At 46.5% G+C, this 13,154-nt stretch overlaps 1 protein-coding gene across 1 annotated transcript in view; it reads left to right on the forward strand.

Moving 5' to 3' along the window:
* The window catches only part of CLGN (calmegin), a 2,483,974-nt gene that overhangs the window by 455,868 nt on the left and 2,014,952 nt on the right, over positions 1 to 13,154 (forward strand). The gene's annotated exons all lie outside the window — the stretch shown is intronic.

Genomic DNA, 13,154 nt, shown 5'->3' on the forward strand with positions numbered 1-13,154 from the left:
GAAGATTTCCTTGACTAGTTCTGCTCCATTACCCTTGGATCAGAGCAGGTCTTGAAGCCGAAATGTTGGCACCGGGTCCGAGAGGTTGGGTTCAGCTCTGATTTTGTCGGATCTTTCCCTCCCTCTTGGAGCTTCAGCCCTGGACAGCTCAGATCCAATTCTTCCCTTCAGGCTTGGATCCAGGGGAGGCCTAACTTGCCTTATTTGGAAGCTTTGGCTGTGAAGAGAGAGGAAGGATTTCCCCTGTTCCCTCTGTGTTCAAGGTGGTAGAAAGGGCTTTATCCTCTCCATAGAGAACCATTGTCTCATGCTTCGGATCCTACCCCTTTTCCCTCATTAGCTATGAGCTCTGCGTCCATCTGAACTACTCCATAGAGACAAGAGACAGACAGTTCCATCTAGTCTCCAGACAGTTCTACTAGAGGAAATTCCTCTGTCTTCTGACACCTCCCCTGAAGATCTCACAGAGGGAGGTCCCTTTGAAGAGGACGTGTACGAGGAGACACATTTAATCTTCCATGGAGTGTCTCACGGAAGACTCTGACTTTGATGAGGGAGAAGGATCCCCCAGGTCTCCACCTGATGACATCATCTCCTTTGGAGAAAAGTGGTTGGTCATCCCAAACTCCTCCTGAAGAATCAGTGTTCCTGGAGGCTTTTGATTCTGGGCCATCTATGTTTTGGGTGATGTTCCCTGGCGAGTGAACTTATTGACCTGGTTTCCTGCTGGGCATGGAAGGAGCCGGATGCTGTTGAGCTCATCCCCAAGCGCCTGGACAAGCTTTTTGCCCCTCCCTCGGGCAGATCTTACTGGAGCAAAGGAGTCCCTGTTGATGTTAAGCAGCCACCAAGAAAGAGCTGGCAGAACAGAGCTCTTCTGTCCATCCACTGAACAGGGAGTCCATAGTGTTGGACAGGTTTGGAAAGCAAGTGTTTGCCTCAGCTACAGTTGCTCTGAGTTCACTTAATTATCTGGCACATTTTACTAGGCTGTAGAGACATTTAAATAAGGAACTATCTCTCAGAGTCCATGTCTGCTGAGGATTTCAAAAGGACCTCCTCTCAGCTGGCCACTGTTTTGTCTGTTTCAAATGCTTCGATGAGGTTAATGTCTCATACAGCTGAAGATACCTTACAAGCAGCTGGTTCAGGTATCACTATAAGGAGACATCCCTGGATGTGGCTATGTGACTTTGCAGGGCCCTTTAAAATGTCTTTTGTTAATGCCCCTTTTGATGGCACTTCTTTGTTTGAGCCATCAGTTAAAGATGCACTTACCCACAGCAAACAAGAAGGAAAGACCCTGTCTGCCATGGGAAACGAGTTTTCTACCCCTTAATGGACTTTATCTAGAAAACAAAGAGGTGGTAAGAAGATGTGGTTCTGTAAATCTCAGGGTCCTTTCCAGGATTCGCACAGGGATAATTCCTCCAAGGGTAGAGGGGGAAATTTTAATGGTAGACGTCACCCTAGAGGGAGAGGAGGCCTGCAGAACCAGGGCTTTAGAGATTCTTTTTCAGACAGGCCCTGTCAGCGCTCCTGAAATGCTGCCCAACTGTCCATCTCTGGAGACAGTCGGGGGTTGGTTTTCTTTGCACCTAGATGCCTGGACAGATATTACAACAAATTCATGGGTACTCAGAATTATATTTGATGGTTAATACTTACCCTTTTCCCTTCTTCCTCCTTGTCAAAGGAGGAAACTTTCCGACGTCCCACCCAGTCAGAGGAAGGAAGCAGCACAAGACATACAAAAGCTGTTAGAAAAAAAGAGCTATCCAGAAGGTTCTACCCGACCATATAGAATTCAGAACGTATTCACGCTTCTCTTTAGTGCCAAAGAATACAGGAGACCTCAAACCCATTTTGGATCTAAACAGATTAAATCAGTTTGCAAAGAAAGCAAAGTTCCAGATGGCCACAGTTCAGTCCATTCTGCCCTTTCTGTCCAAGGACAGTTGGCATGTGCTCTGTAAATCTTCAGGATGCATACTATACATAAAAATATACAGACAATCCAGAAGACATTTTCACTTTTGGCTGGGAGCCAATCATTACTGTCGCTCATCTAGTCAGGATAAAGTAGGTGGACATTGTGAATTCTGTTCAAACAGCTTTATTATGTACAAATACATTAGAAATGAGGCTTAAGTAACTTTAACTTACAAACAAACTAGCTATCATACACATACATGTTCACACTCTGGCTACTCTTCTCAAAATGGCACTGAAGCTAGCATATGCTTGCTGTTTATATGCACTTGCTGTCCTTGGAAATGCTTCTTAAAGGTACAACACAGCTCACTATTCTACAGTTGCCAATTCAGGGCTCTGCCATTTGGACTCACCACTGCCCCCAGGGTGTTTACCAAGCGCATGGCAGTAGCAGCAGCTCACTTGAGACTGCAAGGATTCAAGGTGTTTCCCTATCTGGACGATTGACTCCTTACCACCTCCTCCAAGCATCAACTGCAACATGCCAGGGAGTATTTGCTTAGATTTTAAACACATTGGGCATCTCTATAAAACTTGCCCCATTTCAGAGCCTGGAATTCATCAGGACAGTTTTAAACACAACTACTCATAGGTTCATAGGATGATGCTAAGATATTGGCCTAGAGGCCCTTATAAATCTAGCCAAGAATTTCACCCATCTCCCCACAAAGTCAGCACCTGTTTCCCCTGTCCAGTGGAGTCACAGGTGGGATTCCAGGGGTGTGTTTTCTGTTTCCCATCCAGTTGTCCAGGTTCCTCTTAAAGAGGGCTAGTGAGGTACTCTGCTTGACATGGATGGAGAGGGAGTCTATTCCACAGATGGGGGAGTGTTTGGGACACAAATCTTTCCCACCAACAAGTTCTATTAATGTCAAAGACCAGGTTGAGGCCTTGCATGCAGGTTGCATGAGTGGAGTTTGACTTATGGGTATGCAGCAACTCCATCAGGCCTGGGTCTAAGACGGCCTTGTATGCCAGACACAGGTGGTATCTCTACCTCTCCACCACATTATCTCTGTCAAAAATCAGGTACAGGTTATCCTTTCTCAGCTTTCTCCTCCAGCAAGATTAGTGCTTCAAGCACTTGGGTCTGTGTCAGCTGCTGTAGTACTACTCCCTCTTAAATGCTTCTGTATGCAAATTCTGCAATAGACATTAGCTGCACAATGGTCCATTCTGTATCAACCCTGATCTTTTCAAGTAAAGCTCACCCCTGTTTGCAAGTGTCATGTTTGTTGGTGGATATAATCCAACGATCTTATTCTAGGCAGACCCTCCTGTTCCATTTGTGAGGGGTTTCACCCACATGCGTTGGCTGACTGCCAACACAAACGTATTTTAAAGGGCCTGGTTCCTTCATCTGCCCCAGCTGCAGGTTCCTGTACTTCAGATGGTCATTCCCCTGCCAGAAAGCATAAGGATGTCCGGGAATACAGGAAACATTCCCCAGGCAAGTATGCCTCGACATCCAGTGAGCCTCCCAAAAAGGCTCTCAGAGCATTGGATTTGACATCCTCAGATCTGAGTAAGTCTGTGGACTCTTCTCCTCAGACCCGAGCCCCTGTTTCTTCCTCGGGACTGATTCGGGCTGCCTTGGGATCTCCCTTTCAGGACAGATCTACTAAAACATCCTCTAGACCACCTTCTGTGTCTTCTGTCAGGCCTTCCCATAGCCTTTTTGGATCTGATGTGGATAGACTTATGAGGCAATTCCTTCAGACACAGATTCAGATAGGGGTTTTACCAGCTCTGTCCCCCACTGGGTTGGTGAGTCGACTGTCTCCTTTCAGGCCTGTTGCTTCTTCTCAGATCTGACCTCCTGCTTCGGAGTCCTAGGGTCCGAAGGCCCCGAGGGTCGAGGTGTGGAAGCTGGTAGTGATTGTCTGTCAGACTTCAACAGCTTCCCTGACTTGCTGGGCTCCAACCGTGTCAGAGCAGAGTGGCTGTCGAAGTCCAAACCTAGACGTCGGTTCTGGGGGGATGACTTTGGCACCAAAGTTTCAGAGGTGTCGCTTCCCCTTGGAGTTTTGGCATTCGACAGCTCAGCTCTGACTCCACCTTCGGAGCAGACGGACGGTGAGGCTGGAGTGCATTCTGCCTTGACAGCTTCAACTCCAGGGAAAATGTCTTTGTTGTGTCCGGGTCCGTTTGCTTTCGAGGTGGTGGAGAGGGCTCCCTCCTTAACAAGGAGATCCTCGGCTCCAGTACGTTTGGATCCACCCCTTACCTTCTTGGATACTGTATCTGCCCCATGTCTGCCACCTCTGGGACAGCTGACCCAGCAAAGTCTCCAAGCCATTCCACCCTTGGGACCCTGGGTCTCTTTTGATACCTCCCCGGAGTATCCCCCCAAGGAGGTACCCCAGAAGAGAAGGTGCAAGAGGAGGCACCTGGATTCTCCACAAGAATCCGTCACAGAAGACACCGGTTTCGAGCAAGGGGAAGGATCCCTGAGATCTCCACCTGAGGAGGTCTCCCTTGGAGACATCTTAGAAATCCTGCGCGAAAAAGGTGGTTAGTCTACCCAAAACTCTAACACGGTAGAGACAGTGTTCTTGGAGGCTTTTCTGTCCCGCCCATCTACATCTTGGGTGCCCCCCCACTGATGCACTCATTGACCTAGTATCTACTAGGGCGTGGAAGGAACTGGACACTGTAGGACCTATCCTCAGAAGTGCAGATAGTATTCTTAGTGCCCCAACATACTGGCCACATTGGACCAAAGGGATCCTGGTAGATGCCGTGGTTGTTGTAGCAGCCACCAGAAAGGAGCTAACTTTGGAAAGCTCCACTGTCAGGGAGACTAGGGCCATGGACAGATTTGGCAAGAGAGTTTATGCTTCGGTCACTTTCACCCTACAAGCGCTAAACTGTCTGTATTATTGTACTAGGCTGCTGAGGGATTTAGTCAAAGAACTCTCTAGCTCTCCCCCAGAGTCCATGTCTGAGGAATGGAAGGTCTTTTCCTCCTGAATGGCCACTCTACAATCAATTTCCAATGTATCCATGAGGTTACGTTCCCACACTGCAGAGGGCACTTCAAGGCCCACTGATTCAGGAATTGCCACTGGATGCGGCTGTGTGACTTTGTGGAACCTTTCAAGGCATCATTCATCAATGCACCCTTTGATGGATCATCAGATTTTGGGCCCACTGTCAAAGACCCACTCTCCCGTAGCAAGAAAGATGGAAAGACTTTGTATGCCATCAGAGTCCGATTTTCTGTCCCACAAAGATCTTCTCCAGGAATCAACGCAGTAGTAAAAAATTGCTGTTCGAGAAGTCTCAAGGTCCTTTTCAGGAATCCCAGGGAGACTTCTCCCAGGGACAGAGGGGAGGAAACAGTAATAATTGTAGATGCCACCCATGTGGCAGATGGGATCCACAGAATCAAGGGTCTTGAAATTCGTTCTCAGACAGACCCTTTCAGTGCTCCTGAAGGGTTGTCAGACTGTCCCTCTCTGGAGGCAGTTGGGGGCACTTATCCTTGCACCCAGAAGCCTGGATAGCCATCACAAATGATCTTTGGGTGCAAGGGATCATATCCAGAGGCTATTCAATTCCCTTTTTAAAACTTCCTAAACCAGACAGATCCCTTACCACTGTTTCACCCAATCAGACGGAATCAGCTGCTTTAAAGATTGCAAAGCAGTTAGACAAAAGAGTTATCAAAAAGGTCCCCCCAGATCAGATTGGCTCAGGAATTTACTCAAGATTCTTTTTAGTACCAAAAAAGACAGGGGATCTGAGGCCAATATTGGACCTGACATCCCTGAACAAGTCAGTAATAAAACCTCAAAATTCAGGATGGTCACTGTCCAGTTCATTCTGCCTCTACTACAAATGAATGACTGGATGTGCTCGATAGACCTGAAGGACGCATACTATCATATCAAAATGAACAAGTGCTCCAGAATGTATCTCCACTTCAGGCTGCGAGCCAGTTACTACCAATTCAGAGTCCTCCCTGTTGGTCTCACACAGCCCCGAAGGTGTTCACCAAATGCACGGTGGTAGTCGCAGCTCACTTGAGACTGCAAGGATTCCACTTGTTTCCTTACCTGGATGATTGGCTCCATACCACTCCAACTAGGAATGTACGCACCCAAGCCAGTGATTATTTGTTACACCTAGCCACTGCCTTAGGCATAACCATCAACATGTAGAAATTACAATTGGACCTTGTAAAAATAATAGACTTCATAGGAGCATGTCTGGACACATCCAAAACTCTGGCCTTCCTCCCTTTAGACAGAATTTCCTCTCTTAAGACTACATATCAGATAGATTCTGTAAGTACCAAATCTTGCAGCGAAATTAATTCTCAGAGCATTGGGGTCTATGGCTACCACAAGTACCCTGTTACCTACATCAAGACTACACTTGAAAATTCTGCAGTGGACAGTAGCAGTGTAATGGTCCTTGCACCAACATCCTCTAAGCTATCTGATCAAACTTTCAAGAGTGTGCAAAGACTCACTTCTATGGTGGCTTCATTCTACAGATATCGAACAAGGACATCTCTTTGTCCCCCCCCCCCCAAATGCCACATTGACCATGGATGACTCCCAGATAGGGTGGGGGAGCATTTCCTAGAAGGGACGGTCCAAGGCACATGGATGTCACAGGAAACCAATCTGCATATCAACATCCTAGAGATGTGAGCAGCCTTGCACACCTTTTTTCCTCTAGGGACTATTGCGATACAAACTAACAATATGTCAGTTGTGTCGTACTTCAACAAGCAAGGAGGAACCAGGTTTTACCCGTGTCAAGGGGTATGACAGTGGGCCATCTCTACAAACCGCTTTCTGATTGCAACGTGTATTCCGAGGAAGTGCAACATTCTAGACGACAGGCTTTGTAGAGTCTTTCTGATGCCTCTTGAATGGTCTCTAAAGCAGTTAGTGGCAAACATGATCTTTCACAAATGGGATCAATCCTACTGTGACATCTTTGTGTCCCCTCACAATAACAAATGCAGCAGGTTCTTTGCCCTGATCCCTCCTCAGGGACAGTCCCCAAGAGATGTTGTAGTTCATGCTTGGCCCCCCGCTCTACTTTACGCATTCCCAGCTCTACCACTAATTCCCAGGTTTCTTCAGAAGGCATGCAGGTTGAAGAGCAGAGTAGTCCTCATTGCTCCTTTTTGGCCTCAACAAGTCTGGTTCACCTTCCTCTGGTCTCATCTCATCTGCCCTCCTTGGACATTGGAACCGTTTCCAGATCCATCAGGGCAGAGTCACACTGATCTCAAGTCTCAAGCCTAAAACTAACAGTATGGTTTCTCCAATTCCAGTGATGGCTAGACATTCCAGGCTTTCTTCCAGTGTCCAAATAATTTTGATTTCATCCCACAAACTATCCACTAGGAAAATTTATAAGAGCAAATGGAAAAGGTTCTTCATATGGGCTCAACAGAAGCAGTTGGATTCCCTTTACTGCTCCCATTCCTGCGGTTTTAGAGTTCCTTGCTGATATCTTCCAAAATGGGGTGACTTACCCTACCTTTAAAGTGCAACTGGCAGCCATTTCAAATGATCACATCCGAGAAAAATTTTCATCACTGGCTTCTTCAAAACTGTGCAAAAGCCTTTCTTAGAGGTACCTTCTTGGGTTGCCCTCATGTCAAGGATTCCACCTCTCCTTGGGATCTGACTGTGATTCTTCAGGCACTAGTCCATCCTCCTTTTGGACCTTTGGCCAAAGTAGATTTGAAATTCCTTTCTTAGAATGTTCTTAAAATGTTTTCTTGGTGGCCATCACTTCTGCAAGAAGGGTTTCTGAGTTACAAACCCTTTCTTCCAAACCTCCTTATTTGATTTTCCATAAAGACAGAGTCACTTTACGTACCAACCCTTCCTTTTTACCCAGATTTGCTACAGTGGACAACATTAACCATCCATCAACCTACCAGTTTTCTTTTCCAGTTTTCAGAGCAAGGGAGAGTATATCCTTCATGTGTTAGATGTTCATAGACAACTGCATTTTTATCTGGACAGGACAAAATCATTCAAGAAGTCTGATCAGTTGTTCATATCCTTTACCAATATCAAAAAAAGAAAACCAGTTTCTAAGACCACGTTAGCCAAATGGTTAAGAGACTGCATTTCTTTTGTGTATTCACCTAAGGGTATATCTTTGCCTCTGCTAAAGCCATTCCATTGGAACCTTTGTCCCACCAGCAGCAGGCAGCAACCTCTTCCCCACTGCCACCCCCACAGCGTAGGGAGCCAGAGGCCCAAGTAGCCCCCATTGGAGGTGTCCCCTCTTCCGAGACCTCCACAGATTATCTCACTGGAGAGTTCCCTCGGAAGAGGCTGTGTAAGAGGAAGCATGTTGACTCACCTGAGTCTGTCACATCAGACACTGATTTAGAGGAATCAGAAGGGTCCCCTAGATCCCCCTCTGAGGATGTCTCCTTTTCTCACATCCTAGAAATCCTTAGACAGAGGGGTGATTGGAAGACCTCTGATCCTACTGAGGATGAATCAGTGTATCTTGAGGCCTTTGGTTCCCGACCTTCCATCTCCTGGGTGACACCGCCTTATGACCAACTCTTGGGGGTCATATTGCAGAAAGCCTGGACCTCTCCAGATTCAGTGGAGCCCGTCCCGTGGAGGCCAAATAAGTTCATGACAGCACCTGAGGACAAGACTTTTCTTAGTAAGTGAGTTCCCGGTGATGCTATGGTGGTAGCAGCAGCCACCAAGAAGGGATTATCAGAGACATCTTCTAATATCCATCCTCCTAACAAGGTGTCCAGGACGATGGATAGGTACGGGAAGTGTACTTTTTCTTCAGTGGCATTTACACTAAGATCTCCGAATTACCTTACTCATTTTACTCGTCTTCAGAGGGATCTCCTAAAAGAGTTAGGAGACACCCTCCAAGGTTCAGTAGCTCCGGGTTCCATGGATAAGGTTTCTGCGCAGCTCTCCACCCTTACTTCCATAGCTAACTCCTCCATGTGGCTGATCTTGTATGTGGCAGATGGAGCGAGGAGGGCAGCCGCAGCAGGAATATCCCTTAGGAGACATTCATGGATGCATCTTTGTAATTTTACGGAGTCCTTCAAGTCTTCCTTCACTAACATCCCCTTTGATGGTTCATCTCTTTTTGGACCCGAAGTGAAAGAGACTTTGACTAGGTGCGAGCAGGAAGGGAAAACCTTATCTGCCATCTGAGTCTGTTTCTCTCTCCCATCTAGACCCTATCCCAAGGGTAATACAGGAGGGAAAATGTGGTTCCGTAAATCCCAAAAAGGTTTCCCTCAGGCACAAGGTCAACCCTCCCCCAGAGGGGAGGATATAATGGAAAACACCGCCCCCGTGGCAGAGGAGGTCCGCAGCATCAGGGAGACAGAGAAACTTTCTCTGGTAGTCCCTTCCATCACTCCTGAGGGGTTGCCTGACTGTCCGTCTCTGGAGGCAGTGGGGGGGGGGGTTGTCTGTCACTGTACCCAAGTGCCTGGCTAACCATATCCCAAGATTGTTGGGTACACACCATAATATCCAGAGGTTACCTGATCCTCTTTGTTTCCGAACCCCCAACAAACTGGTCTCTACCAGATGTACCACCCATCCAACTAGACCGTGCAACATCAGACGTCATCTCATTGCTATAAAAGAGTCATCCAAAAAGTCCCCACAGAGCAAGTAGAATTCAGAACTTACTCTCAATTCTTTTTAGTTCCAAAAAAGTCGGGGGACTGGAGATCAATCCTAGATCTGAGCAGGCTCAGCAAGCATGTAAAGAAATCGAAGTTCCGAATGGTCACACTGCAGTCAGTATTTCCCTTTATCGGGAGAGACAACTGGATGTGCTCAATCGATCTCCAGGATGCGTACTACCACATCAAGATGGACAGGTGCTCCAGGAGACACTTACGCTTCTGGCTGGGAGCCAGTCATTTTCAGTTCAGAACACTGCCCTTTGGTCTTACTACTGCCCTGAGAGTGTTTACCAAATGCATGGCAGTGGTAATGGCTCACCTGAGACGTCAAGGATTCCAGGTGTTTCCACCTAGATACCTAGAAGACTAGCTCCTCACTGATACCACTAAGCATCAACTCATCAGAACCAGGGACGAGACTCTATCCTTGTGCGCCAATCTCAGCATCACTGTCAACCTAAAAAAGTCAGTCTTATCTCCCTCTCAGCACATTGTATATTTAGGCTCAGAAATAGACACAACCACCATGTCAGTAAGGCTAACACCGAAAAGAGTAGAGTCTCTATGCACTCAAGTCAGATCCTTGCTAAACAAACAAAAAGTTCAGGCCAGAGTAGTCCTTCAAGTCTTGGGGACTATGGCTTCCACCATTCTATTAGTTCCTCTTGCTCGTCTACACATGAGGATACTTCAGTGGCTGCTGTTTACCCAATGGTCGATGCAAGACCTTCCATTGTCTCACCAGATTTTGATAAACGCATGCAAAAAGGATCTGACATGGTGGTTGCACACCACTAGGTCGTCCACTTGTTCCTCCCCAAGAGAAAGCAGTTTTGACCATGGATGCTTCCCAGATAGGGTGGGGAGGCATTATCTGGGATTGACAGTCCAAGGTACTTGGCAGAACCATGAGAACCACTTGCATATCAATGTTCTGGAGATGAGAGCGGTGCTGTATGCGCTGCAAGCACTTCACAGCTCCCTTCCCACTGGGACAATTGCTGTTCAGTCAGACGTGTCTGTCGTGTGGTACATAAACAAGCAAGAGGGAACCAAGTCTTACCCGCTTTGCAGAGAGGCCTTAAGAGTTTGGAAATGGGCGATGGATACTCAACGCTTCCTGATAGCAATGTATATCTCGGGTAAATCCAACATAATAGCAGACAAACTCAGCCGAGACATTTTGATGCCTCACAAGTGGTCCCTGAATCTGATGGTTGTGAAAGAGATCTTTCACAGATGGGGCCAGCCTTGCTGCGACCTATTTGCCACTCACCTGAACACCAAATGCAGCAGCTACTTTGCCCTCATTCCCCATCCAGGGATGTCACCCATGGATGCTCTAGTCCACGATTGGCCCCCAGGACTTCTTTATGCTTTTCCTCCTTTTCCAGTCATCCCAAAGGCAATACAGAAAGCAAGACTTTTGAGGAGTTCCTTGATCCTCATTGCTCCTTACTGGCCTCGACAAGTTTGGCTTCCCTTCCTGTGGCCCTACCTTTTGGAGGAACCATGGATTCTGGACCCATCTCCAGATCTCCTGATTCATCAATTGGGACAGTTCCATCCCACCATCCACACCCTCAGATTGACAGCATGGCTGCTACAGTTCCATGAATAGCTAGGTGTATTCCCCTGTGGTCAAACATATTTTAATTTCATCCCATAAACCTTCCACTGAGAAACTATACTCCAGCAAATGGAAAAGGTTTTTGTTTTGGGCTATGAACCGGGGCTTAGATCCATATATGGCTCCTGTAGAATCTATCTTATCCTTCCTAAGGTCAATTTTTCATGAAGGAGCGGCAGCCGCTACAGTTAGAGTTCAGTTAGCTGCCATTTCCAATTTCCATTTTGGCTTCATGGGAAATCCAATCATGCAGCACTCCTTGTGTAAAACTTTCTTAAAAGGAGTTCTTCTTCTCAGGCCACCAATCAAATAACCATTAGAACCCTGGGACTTAAACTTAGTCCTCTCATCTTTGATGTCTGCACCCTTTGAGCCATCCTCTTCATCACACCTAAGACTGTTGTCATGGAAAACACTATTCTTAGTAGCCATAACATCTGCTAGGAGAGTCCCAGAACTGCAAACTATTCGACCTCCTTACATTATTTTTTACAAGGCTAGAGTCTCTCTCAGGACAAACTCTTCCTTTCTTCCCAAGGTATGCTCAGAGCATAATTTGAATACTACCATTGAGCTACCTGTGTTTTTTCCAAACCACTCTAATAAATCTTGAGTATAGACTACACCAATTAGATGTTCACAGAATTCTCGGGTTTTATCTACATAGTACTAAAGAATTCAGAAAATCAGATCAACTTTTTGTTTCCTTTTCCGACAAGAAAAAGGGCTTGACTGTTTCTAAGGTTACTCTTTCAAAATGTCTTTCGGATTGCATATCATTTGCTTATCAACAAGGTGGCAAACAATTACCCATCACAGTTAAAGGTCATTCTACTAGAGCTGTAGCTACTTCATGTGCCTTTAGATCTAGGCTCCCAATTGATACTATTTGTGCAGCAGCTACTTGGGCAAGACCACATACTTTTGTCACTCATTACAGATTGGATTTGGCCTCCCGGGACATGTCTTCCTTTGGGTCCACTGTGCTGAAGAGTCTCTTTGCTTGAGCCACCCGGGATATAGGTGCTAGGGATGCTGTCCCATCCAGCAAAAATGACGGTGAGATAGGACTACATAACATAAAGAAGTTATGTACTTACCATAAAGTTCCATGTTTGTAGTCCATCTCACCTACATTATTGCGTCCCTCCTTCCAACCTCCTTCCTGTTTTCTGGGGGATCTGGTGGACTATACTGGTGCTGCTTGACCTGGTTCTCTCTTGTTGTCCACCTGGCATAGATTATATTTTCAAAATCCTTTGTCTGCATGTATGCAGCTCTGATACTGGTCTTACCTGATAGGTATTTATTGCTTTCTTGCAAACTAGATCTGGGGAATTGCCATGAGGCACCATGGGATAGGGGCTAGCCTCGAGCCAGTAAAAGCTCTCGAGCTTTAGTATCGGCCATGTCGGAGCCGAATATCGTCTCCGAATCCATCCAGCAAGAATGTAGGCGAGATGGACTACAAACATGGAGTGTTATGGTAAGTACATAACTTCTTTTTCAAGAGACTTTGTAATTTGCTCCCACCCTGAGCCCTTTTTCATCCAGAAGGTCTGAACCTCTGTTTTTTCTGTTGGGCAGTAGATGGTTTCAGACAAATGGGTTGTGAAAATCATTCATCAAGGTTGCAGATGACCATGGGAGGAAATTTCTCCATTCCGGGGGGGGGGGGGGGGGGTCATTCCTTATTCTCCAGATTAGACTGTTTAGTTTCCACCAGATGTCCTTCTGTTCTAATGTTGCAGTATTCTTTACACGAGGGAATCCTCTGCCAAATGCGACCCGACGTCCAGCCAGTATACGAGAGCTTTAAAGTACTGTTAGTACGTGAGACATTGCATGAATGTC

Source organism: Protopterus annectens, chromosome 2.part0 (genome assembly GCF_019279795.1).
Source record: "Protopterus annectens isolate FY-2018-M chromosome 2.part0, PAN1.0, whole genome shotgun sequence".
NCBI lineage: Eukaryota > Metazoa > Chordata > Ceratodontiformes > Protopteridae > Protopterus > Protopterus annectens.